We start from the raw sequence: 12,938 nt of genomic DNA, 5'->3' as shown, positions 1-12,938 counted from the left end.
ATTCTTGAGTTGTAAGTAAAAAGAAGTGTGATGATCATCATTATTACAGCATTGTCCCAGTGAGGAAAGGATGATGGAGACTATGATTCCCCCACAAGTCGGGATGAGACTCCGGACCAAAAATAAATAAATAAAACGATAAAAGAGGCCAAAAAAAGAAGGCCCAAATAAAAAAAAGAAATCCTTCTTGCTACCTCTTGAGCATGCGTTGGTTTTCCCTTGAAGAGGAAAGGGTGATGCAGCAAAGCAGTGTAACTATTTCCCTCAGTTTTTGAGAACCAAGGTATCAATCCAGTAGGGGACCATGCGCGAGTCACCTCGTACCTACACAAACAAATAAGAACCTCGCAACCAACGCGATAAAGGGGTTGTCAATCCCTTCACGGCCACTTGCAAGAGTGAGATACGATAGAGATAAATATTTTTGGTATTTTTATGATATAGATTGAAAGTAAAGATTGCAAAATAAAATAGATTGGAAACTTATATGATGGAGAATAGACCCGGGGGCCATAGGTTTTACTAGTGGCTTCTCTCAAGATAGTATAAGTATTACGGTGGGTGAACAAATTACTGCCGAGCAATTGATAGAAAAGCGAATAATTATGAGAATATCTAGGTATGTGATGACCCACAAGTATAGGGGATCTATCGTAGCCTTTTCGATAAGTAAGAGTGTCGAACCCAACGAGGAGCAGAAGGAAATGATAAGCAGTTTTCAGTAAGGTATTCTCTGCAAGCACTGAAATTATCGGTAACAGATAGTTTTGTGATAAGGTAATTTGTAACGAGTAGCAAGTAATAAAAGTAAATAAGGTGCAGCAAGATGGCCCAATCCTTTTTGTAGCAAAGGACAAGCCTGGACAAACTCTTATATGAAGTAAAGCGCTCCCGAGGACACATGGGAATTATCGTCAAGCTAGTTTTCATCACGATCATATGATTCGCGTTCGGTACTTTGATAATTTGGTATGTGGTTGGACCGGTGCTTGGGTGCCGTCCTTACTTGGACAAGCATCCCACTTATGATTAACTCCTATTGCAAGCATCCGCAACTACAACAGAAGTATTAAGGTAAACCTAACCATAGCATGAAACATATGGATCCAAATCAGCCCCTTATGAAGAAATGCATAAACTAGGGTTTAAGCTTCTGTCACTCTAGCAACCCATCATCTACTTATTACTTCCCAATGCCTCCCTCTAGGCCCAAACAATGGTGAAGTGTCGTGTAGTCGACGTTCCCATGACACCACTAGAGGGATGACAACATACATCTCATCAAAATATCGAACAAATACCAAATTCACATGGCTACTAATAGCAAGACTTCTCCCATGTCCTCAGGAACAAACGTAACTACTCACAAAGCATATTCATGTTCATAATCAGAGGGATATTAATATGCATAATGGATCCGAACATATGATCTTCCACCAAGTAAACCAACTAGCATCAACTACAAGGAGTAATCAACACTACTAGCAACCCACAGGTACCAATCTGAGGCTTGGATACAAAGATTGGATACACGATATGAACTAGGGTTTGAGATGAGATGGTGCTGGTGAAGATGTTGATGGAGATTGACCCCCTCCCGATGAGAGGATCGTTGGTGATGACGATGGTGATGATTGCCCCCTCCCGGAGGGAAGTTTCCCCGGCAGAATAGCTCGGCCGGAGCCCTAGATTGGTTCCGCCAAGGTTCCGCCTCATAGCGGCGGAGTCTCGTCCCGAAAGCTTGCTTATGATTTTTTCCTCGACGAAAGACTCCATATAGCAGAAGATGGGCATCGGAGGGCCACCAGGGGACCCACGAGGTAGGGGGGCACGCCCAGGGGGGTAGGGCGCGCCCCCCACCCTCGTGGCTGGTGGGTGGCCCCCCTCTGGTACTTCTTGTGCTCAGTATTTTTTATATATTCTGGAAATAACTTCCGTGAAGTTTCAGGACTTTTGGAGCTGTGCAGAATAGGTCTCTAATATTTGCTCCTTTTCCAGCCCAGAATCCCAGCTGCCGGCATTCTCCCTTTTTATGTAAACCTTATAAAATAAGAGAGAATAGACACAAGTATTATGACATAATGTGTAATAACAACCCATAATGCAATAAATATCGGTATAAAAGCATGATGCAAAATGGACGTATCGACTCCCCCAAGCTTAGACCTCGCTTGTCCTCAAGCGAAAGCCGAAATCGAAAAATATGTCCACATGTTTAGAGATAGAGGTGTCGATAAAAATAAAATACGGACATGAGGGCATCATGATCATTCTTAGAACAACAACATATATATATATATATTGTCATATGATCTCTTATGCTAAAGTAACAATTCAATCACAATTTCAAGTATGAATCATAAACTTCATTGAGAACCAACAAACTCTAATCTCAGTCATTGAGGGAATTGCAATTTATCATAACATAGGAAAGAGCCAATATAAGAGCTTTTCAACAAGTCCACATACTCAACCATCTTTTAGTCTTTCACAATTGCTAACACTCATGCAATATTTATGGGTTTGAAGTTTTAATCGGACATAGAGAAAGATAGGGGCTTATAGTTTTGCATCCCAACGTTTTACCTCAAGGGTAAGGTCAACAATAATAGTTCATGAAGACTCACATCCAATTAGCTATATATATCAGGATCTTTCCAACATATTGTGCTTGCCAAAGGATAAAATGTAAAAAGGAAAGGTGAAGATCACCATGACTCTTATGTAAGGTAGAAGATAAAAGTAAAAGATAGGCCCTTCGCAGAGGGAAGTAGAGGTTGTCATGCGCTTTTATGGTTGGATGCTCAAAATCTTACTGCAAAAGAATGTCACTTTATATTGCCACTTGTGATATGGACCTTTATCATGCAGTCCATCGCTTTTATTTCTTCCACATCACAAGATCGTATAAAGCTTATTTTCTCCACACTAATAAGTCATACATATTTAGAGAGCAATTTTTATTGCTTGCACCGATGACAACTTACTCGAAGGGTCTTACTCAATCCATAGGTAGATATGGTGGACTCTCATGGCAAAACTGGGTTTAGGGATATTCGGAAGCACAAGTAGTATCTCTACTTGGTGCAAAGAAATTGGCTAGCATGAGAGGGAAAGGCAAGCTCAACATGTTGGATGATCCATGACAATATAATTTATCTTAGATGTAAGAAAACATAATTACCCATTACGTTGTCTTCCTTGTCCAACGTCAACTCTTAGCATGTCATACTTTAATGAGTGCTCACAATTATAAAAGATGTCCAAGATAGTATATTTATATGTGAACCTCTCTTTCTTTATTACTTCCTATTCATTGCAACGATGACCAAAACTATGTTTGTCAACTCTCAACAACTTTTATTCATCATACTCTTTATATGTGAGCTCATTACTCTCCACAAGATCCATATGATCTCTTTATTTCTTTTTATTTCTTCTCTTTTTATTTTATTTAATTCCCTCAAGATCATAGCAAAATAATCAAGCCCTTGACTCAACACTAATCTTTATCATATATAGCTCACGGACTCGATTACATAGAGGGATCATAAAGCAAAACTCACAACTAGATCATACTAAAACTTTAATCTACTAGATCAAGATATTATCAAAAGGATCGAACTAAGAAAAACGGTAAAGATAAAAGTGATGGTGATACGATACCGGGGCACTCCCCTAAGCTTGGCAGTTGCCAAGGGAAGTGCCCATACCAGATACGCAGTTCTTCTTTGTTGGTGAAGAAGGTGGAGTTGTTGATGATGTAGGCTTGTCGTCCCGGTTACAAGGCATAGGCTCACCATCATAGAAGGATGATCGAGTCTCCTGAATCCTCAAATCTGCAGCCAAACTCATCCTCTTGAATCTATATTCATACTCACAGTTTTGATTTTGCAGGTCATAGATCTAGGCTTGGAGGTGCCCGATTTTCTCATGAAGTTTGAAGACGGCCTCCCCAATGTCCTCGACGTCCAGCTTGAGCTTGTTGGTGAACTCCGTGACCATAATGTGATTGGAGTCGAGTCCATGCTCAACCATCTCCTGACACTTGAAAACTTGTTGCTCCAATGCCTCGAGCCTTGCCTCCGTGCTTCCGGTCCTCCTTGGTCCCTCAACATCGCGGATGTGCAACAACCCCTCACACATCTCAATGGTTTGAGGGTGTGATAACCCACAAGTATAGGGGATCTATCGTAGTCCTTTCAATAAGTAAGAGTGTCGAACTCAACAAGGAGCAGAAGGAAATGATAAGCAATTTTCAGCAAGGTATTCTCTGCAAGCACTGAAATTATCGGTAACAGATAGTTTTGTGATAAGGTAATTGGTAACGAGTAGCAAGTAATAAAAGTAAATAAGGTGTAGCAAGATGGCCCAATCCTTTTTGTAGCAAAGGACAAGCCTGGACAAACTCTTATATGATGTAAAGCGCTCCCGAGGACACATGGGAATTATCGTCAAGCTAGTTTTCATCATGATCATATGATTCACGTTCGATACTCTGATAATTTGATATGTGGATGGACCGGTGCTTGGGTACTGTCCTTACTTGGAAAAGCATCCCACTTATTATTAACTCCTATTGCAAGCATCCGCAACTACAACAGAAGTATTAAGATAAACCTAACCATAGCATGAAACATATGGATCCAAATCAGCCCCTTATGAAGAAACGCATAAACTAGGGTTTAAGCTTCTGTCACTCTAGCAACCCATCATCTACTTATTACTTCCCAATGCCTCCCTCTAGGCCCAAACAATGGTGAAGTGTCGTGTAGTCGACGTTCCCATGACACCACTAGAGGGATGACAACATACATCTCATCAAAATATCGAACAAATACCAAATTCACATGACTACTAATAGCAAGACTTATCCCATGTCCTCAGGAACAAATGTAACTACTCACAAAGCATATTCATGTTCATAACCAGAGGGGTATTAATATGCATAATGGATCTGAACATATGATCTTCCACCAAGTAAACCAACTAGCATCAACTACAAGGAGTAATCAACACTACTAGCAACCTACAGGTACCAATCTGAGGTTTGGATACAAAGATTGGATACACGATATGAACTAGGGTTTGAGATGAGATGGTGCTGGTGAAGATGTTGATGGAGATTGACCCCCTCCCAATGAGAGGATCGTTGGTGATGACGTTGGTGATGATTTCCCCCTCCCGGAGGGAATTTTCCCTGACAAAACAGCTCGGCCGGAGCCCTAGATTGGTTCCGTCAAGGTTCCGCCTTGTGGCGGCGGAGTCTCGTTCCGAAAGCTTGCTTATGATTTTTTCCTTGACGAAAGACTCCATATAGCAGAAGATGGGCATCGGAGGGCCACCAGGGGGCCCATGAGGCAGGGGGCGCGCCTAGGGGGTAGGGCGCGCCCCCACCCTCGTGGCCTGGGTGTGGCCCCCCTCTGGAACTTCTTGCGCTCTGTATTTTTTATAAATTCTGGAAATAGCTCCCGTGAAGTTTCAGGACTTGTGGAGCTGTGCAGAATAGGTCTCTAATATTTGCTCCTTTTCCAGCCCAGAATCTCAGCTCCCAGCATTCTCCCTCTTCATGTAAACCTTGTAAAATAAGAGAGAATAGGCATAAGTATTGTGACATAATGTGTAATAATAGCCCATAATGCAATAAATATCGATATAAAAGCATGATGCAAAATGGACGTATCAACTCCCCCAAGCTTAGACTTCGCTTGTCCTCAAGCGAAAGCCGAAATCGAAAAATATGTCAACATGTCTAGAGATAGAGGTGTCGATAAAAATAAAATACGGACATGAGGGCATCATGATCATTCTTAGAACAACAACAATATATATATATATTGTCATATGATCTCTTATGCTAAAGTAACAATTCAATCACAATTTCAAATATGAATCATAAACTTCATTGAGAACCAACAAACTCTAATCTCAGTCATTGAGGCAATGGCAATTTATCATAACATAGGAAAGAGTCAATATAAGAGCTTTTCAGCAAGTCCACATACTCAACCATCTTTTAGTCTTTCACAATTGCTAACACTCACGCAATATTTATGGGTATGAAGTTTTAATCGGACACAGAGAAAGATAGGGGCTTATGGTTTTGCCTCCCAACGTTTTACCTCAAGGGTAATGTCAACAATAATAGTTCATGAAGACTCACATCCAATTAGCTATATATATCAGGATCTTTCCAACACATTGTGCTTGCTAAAGGATAAAATATGAAAAGGAAAGGTGAATATCACCATGACTCTTATATAAGGTAGAAGATAAAAGTAAAAGATAGGCCCTTCGCAGAGGGAAGCAGAGGTTGTCATGCGCTTTTATGGTTGGATGCACAAAATCTTACTGCAAAAGAATGTCACTTTATATTGCCACTTGTGATATGGACCTTTATTATGCAGTCCATCGCTTTTATCTCTTCCATATCACAAGATCGTATAAAGCTTATTTTCTCCACGCTAATAAGTCATACATATTTAGAGAGCAATTTTTATTGCTTGCACCGATGACAACTTACTTGAAGGATCTTACTCAATCCATAGGTAGATATGGTGGACTCTCATGGCAACACTGGGTTTCGGGATATTTGGAAGCACAAGTAGTATCTCTACTTGGTGCGAAGGAATTGTCTAGCATGAGAGGGAAAGGCAAGCTCAACATGTTGGATGATCCATGACAATATAATTTATCTCAGATGTAAGAAAACATAACCCATTACGTTGTCTTCCTTGTCCAATGTCAACTCTTAGCATGACATACTTTAATGAGTGCTCACAATTATAAAAGATGTCCAAGATAGTATATTTATATGTGAACCTCTCTTTCTTTATTACTTCCTATTCATTGCAACGATGACCAAAACTATGTTTGTCAACTCTCAACAACTTTTATTCATCATACTCTTTATATGTGAGCTCATTACTCTCCACAAGATCCATATGATCTCTTTATTTCTTCTCTTTTTATTTTATTTAATTCCCTCAAGATCATAGCAAAATAATCAAGCCCTTGACTCAACACTAATCTTTATCATATATAGCTCACGGACTCGATTACATAGAGGGATCATAAAGCAAAACTCACAACTAGATCATACTAAAACTTTAATCTACTAGATCAAGATATTATCAAAAGGATCGAACTAAGAAAAACGGTAAAGATAAAAGTGATGGTGATACGATACCGGGGCACTCCCCTAAGCTTGGCAGTTGCCAAGGGAAGTGCCCATACCAGATACGCAGTTCTTCTTTGTTGGTGAAGAAGGTGGAGTTGTTGATGATGTAGGCTTGTCGTCCCGGTTACAAGGCATAGGCTCACCATCATAGAAGGATGATCGAGTCTCCTGAATCCTCAAATCTGCAGCCAAACTCATCCTCTTGAATCTATATTCATACTCACAGTTTTGATTTTGCAGGTCATAGATCTAGGCTTGGAGGTGCCCGATTTTCTCATGAAGTTTGAAGATGGCCTCCCCAATGTCCTTGACGTCCAGCTTGAGCTTGTTGGTGAACTCCGTGACCATAATGTGATTGGAGTCGAGTCCATGCTCAACCATCTCCTAACACTTGAAAACTTGTTGCTCCAATGCCTCGAGCCTTGCCTCCGTGCTTCCGGTCCTCCTTGGTCCCTCAGCATCGCGGATGTGCAACAACCCCTCACGCATCTCAATGGTTTGAGGGTGTTGCAACACCTCCGCGAGGTAGGGGTTGATGACCTTCTCGAAGAACTTGTCCTTGGGGGCACTTTAAGACGCCATGGCGACCTAGATCTGTCAGGAAAACAGCTCGAAACAAAGACAAGAGGTGTTTGCGTGATATGGTGGTCAAAACCTTCGGGAGATTATATAATGAATTTTTGCCGACCAAAAGAAGTATCGTGCAAGAAAGCGGAGTCTGGAGAGCACAAGACATGCCCACGAGGTAGGGGGCGCGCCCAGGGGGGTAGGGCGCGCCTCCCACCCTCATGGAAGCCTCATGTCCTTTACGGTCTGCTTCTTATTTTCTTAAATATTCCAAACTGGAGAAATATTGCCATTAGAACTGTTTTGGAGTCGGTTTACTTACCGTACCACATACCTATTCCTTTTCAGAGTCTGAAACGTTCCAGAAAGTATCCCTTATGTATTCCTCTGGGGTTATGGTTTCAATAATATTAGTTTCGACATTTATGGGATTACCTGAGATATAATGTTTAATTCTTTGACCGTTCATCACCTTCGGATTTGTGCCCTCGAGGTTGTTGATTTTTATGGCACCGGAACGATAGACCTCCTCGATAACGTAAGGACCTTCCCATTTAGAGAGAATTTTGCCTGCAAAAATCTTAAACGAGATTTGTATAGCAATACATAATCACCTATATTGAACTCACGCATTTGTATCCTTTTATCATGCCATCTTTTAATTTTTTCTTTAAACAGTTTGGCATTCTCATAGGCTTGGGTTCTCCACTCATCAAGTGAACTAATGTCAAAAGGCCTCTTCTCACCAGCAAGTTTGAAGTCATAGTTGAGCTCTCTAATAGCCCAATATGCCTTATGTTCTAATTCAAGAGGTAAGTGACATGCTTTACCATAAACCATTTTATACGGAGACATACCCATAGGATTTTTATATGCAGTTCTATAGGCCCATAATGCATCATCAAGTTTCTTGGACCAATTCTTTCTAGATCTATTAACAGTCTTTTACAAAATTAATTTGAGCTCTCTGTTACTCAATTCTAATTGACCACTAGACTGTGGGTGATAAGGAGATGCAATTCTATGATTAACATCATACTTAGCAAGCATTTTACGAAAGTCACCATGAATAAAATTTGAACCACAATTAGTCATTAAATATCTAGGGACTCCAAACCTCGGGAAAATAACTTCTTTAAGCATCTTAATAGAGGTGTTATGATCAGCACTACTAGTTGGAATAGCTTCTACCCACTTAGTAACGTAATCAACAACAACTAATATATGTGTATACCCATTAGAGGAAGGAAAAGGTCCCATATAATCAACGCCCCAAACATCAAATGGTTCAATAACAAATGAATAATTCATAGGCATTTCTTAACGTCTACTAATATTACCAATTCTTTGACATTCATCACAAGACAAGACAAACTTACGGGCATCCTTGAAGAGAGTAGGCCAATAAAAACCGGATTGCAATACCTTATGTGAAGTTCTATCTCCAGCATGGTGTCCTCCATAAGCCTCAGAGTGACACTTGCATAGGATCTGTTCCTGTTCATGCTCAGGCACACAACGTCTAATAATACCATCTACTCCTTTATAAAGATGTGGGTCGTCCCAAAAGTAATGTCTCAAATCATAGAAGAACTTTTTCTTTTGCTGGTATGTGAAACTAGGTGGTATAAATTTAGCAACAATATAATTAGCATAATCAGCATACCATGGAGCAGTACGAGAAGCATTTATGACATTTAATTGTTCATCAGGAAAGCTATCATCAATAGGTAGTGGGTCATCAAGAACATTCTCTAACCTAGACAAGTTGTCTGCAACGGGGTTCTCAGCTCAATAATATGCAAATCAAATTCTTGTAGCAGGAGAACCCATCTAATAAGTCTAGGTTTAGCATCTTTCTTTTCCATAAGGTATTTAATAGCAGCATGATCAGTGTGAATAGTTACTTTAGAATCAACAATATAAGGTTTGAACTTATCACAAGCAAAAACAACTGCTAAAAATTCTTTTTCAGTAGTAGCATAATTTCTCTGGGCATTATCTAGAGTTTTTACTAGCATATTGGATAACATTTAATTTCTTATCAACTATTTTCCCTAGAACAGCACCTACAGCATAATCACTAGCATCGCACATAATTTCAAATGGTAAATTTCAATCAGGTGGCTGAACAATAGGTGCAGAAATTAATGCTTTCTTAAGTATTTCAAATTCTTCTACACAATCATCATCAAAGACAAAAGGAATATCTTTTTGCAATAGGTTAGTCAGAGGCCGAGAAATTTTTGAAAAGTCCTTAATGAACCTCCTATAAAAACCGGCGTGACCAAGGAAGCTTCTTATACCTTTAATGTCCTTGGGACATGGCATCTTTTCAATAGCATCAACTTTAGCTTTATCAACTTCAATGCCTCTTTCAGAAATTTTATGCCCCAAGACAATACCTTCATTAACCATAAAGTGGCATTTCTCCCAATTCAGAACAAGATTAGTTTCTTCACATCTCTGCAAAACTCGATCAAGGTTGCTCAAGCAATCATCAAAAGAGGATCCATAAATGGAGAAATCGTCCATGAAAACCTCACATATCTTTTCACAAAAGTCAGAGAATATAGCTATCATGCATCTTTGAAATGTAGCAGGTGCATTACATAAACCAAAAGGCATACGTCTATAAGCAAAAGTACCGAAAGGGTAAGTAAAAGTGGTCTTTGCTTGATCATCAACTAACACAGGTATTTGAGAGAAGTCAGAGTAACCATCTAGAAAGCAAAAATGTGTATGTTTGGATAATCTTTCTAGCATTTGATTAATAAAAGGTAAGGGGTAATGATCCTTTTTAGTAGCCTTATTTAATTTGTAGAAATCAATTACCATCCTAAAACCTGTAATAATTATTTGCGAAATCAATTCATCTTTATGATTAGGAACAACGGTAATACCTCCCTTCTTAGGGACACAATGGACAGGACTTACCCACTGACTGTCATCAACGGGATAAATTATACCTGTCTCAAGGAGCTTTAATATTTCCTTTCTTACCACTTATTTCATCTTAGGATTCAGCCGTCGTTGGTGATCAATAACTGGTTTGGCGTCTTTTTCCAAATTTATTTTGTGTTGACATAGAGTGGGACTAATGCCCTTAAGATCATCAAGAGTATATCCAATAGCAGCATGGTGCTTCTTCAGAGTTTTCAATAATTTTTCTTCTTCATGCTCTGAATGGTTAGCACTAATAATAATAGGAGATATCTTATTTTCATCAAGATAAGCATATTTAAGAGTATCCGGTAATGGTTTAAGCTCAAACACAGGATCACCCTTGGGTGGAGGAGGATCCCCTAGGATTTCAACAGGCAAATTGTGTTTTAGAATAGGTCCCTGTTTAAAGAATACTTCATCTATTTCCCTTATTTCATTCATGAACATATCATTTTCATGGTCTAGCAAATATTGTTCTAAGGGATCAGTAGGAGGCGCAGCAATAGAAGCAAGACCAATAATTTCTTCTTTGCTAGGCAATTCTTCATCATGGGGTTGTCTATGAAATTTAGAAAAATTAAACTCATGAGACATATCACCCAAACCAATAGTAACAGCATCCTTCTTGCAATCTATCTTAGCATTAACAGTATTCAAGAAGGGTCTACCAAATATAATGAGACAAAAGCTATCTTGAGGGGAACCAAGAACAAGAAAATCAGCAGGATATTTAAATTTCCCACACAAGACTTCAACATCTCTAACAATCCCAACTGGTGAAATAGTGTCTCTATCGGCAAGCTTAATTGTGACATCAATCTCTTGTATCTCAGCAGGTGCAATATCATGCATAATTTATTTGTATAAGGAATGAGGTATTGCACTGGCACTAGCACCCATATCACATAAGCCATGATATAAATGATCTCCTATTTTAACCGAAATAACAGGCATGCCTACAACAGGTCTATGTTTATTTTTAGTATCAGGCCTAGCAATTCTAGCAGCTTCATCATAGAAGTAAATAACATGCCCATCAATATTATCGGCCAAGAGATCTTTAACCATAGCAATACTAGGTTCAACTTTAATTTTCTCAGGGGGTTTGTGTGTCCTAATATTACTTTTGTTGACTACAGTTGAAACTTTAGCATGATCCTTTATTCTAATAGGGAAAGGTGGTTTCTTAGCATAAGCAGTAGGAACAACATGATCATTATAAGTGATAGTCTTTTCTTCAACTTTAATAGGTGCAACTACTTTTACTTCAATGGGAGGATTATATTTAAACCACTTCTCCTTAGGGAGATCAACATGAGTAGGAAAAGATTCACAGAAAGAAGCTACTATCTCAAAGTCAAGTCCATATTTAGCGCTAAATTTATGGAAAACATCGGTATCCATAAAAGATTTAACACAATCAAAATTAGGTGTTATACCTGACTCCTTACCTTTGCCGAGATCCGAATCTTCAGAGTTGCATTGAATTCTCTCCAATAAATTCCATTTGAATTCAATAGTCTTCATCATGAAGGAACCAATACAAGAAGTATCGAGCATGGAGCGATTGTTGTCAGAAAGCCGAGCATAAAAGTTTTGAATAATCATTTCTCTTGAGAGCTCATGATTGGGGCATGAATATAACATTGACTTAAGCCTCCCCCAAGCTTGAGCGATGCTTTCTCCTTCGCGAGGCCAAAAATTATATATATAATTACAACCACGATGAACAAGATGCATAGGATAAAACTTCTGGTGAAATTCCAATTTCAATCGCTTATAGTCCCGTGATCCCATATCATCACATAGCCTATACCATGTCAATGCATCTCCCTTCAAAGATAAAGGGAAGACCTTCTTCTTGATAACATCATCGGGCATACCTGCAAGCTTAAATAATCCACAAACTTCATCCACATAGATTAAGTGTAAGTCGGGATGCAATGTTCCATCTCCTGCAAAAGGATTAGCTAGCAGTTTCTCTATCATACCCGAAGGAATTTCGAAGTAAACATTTTCATTTTCAGTAGGTCCAGTAGGTTGAGGAGAAACTATTTGCTCTACCGGTCAGGGTGAAGATACCCCGAACAAGCCCCTCAAAGGATTACTTTCCATAGTAACAAGTGACAGTAAATTTCAGCATACTATATAAATTGTTCCTTACCAAATTCCACCTACCAAAGGCGCTTCACTCCCCGACAACGGCGCCAGAAAAGAGTCTTGATGACCCACAAGTATAGGGGAT

This window comes from Triticum urartu, chromosome 6A, assembly GCF_056163025.1.
Source record: "Triticum urartu cultivar PI428250 chromosome 6A, HENAU_Tu73, whole genome shotgun sequence".
Lineage (NCBI taxonomy): Eukaryota > Viridiplantae > Streptophyta > Magnoliopsida > Poales > Poaceae > Triticum > Triticum urartu.
Note: the sequence above shows the minus strand (reverse complement) of the source record.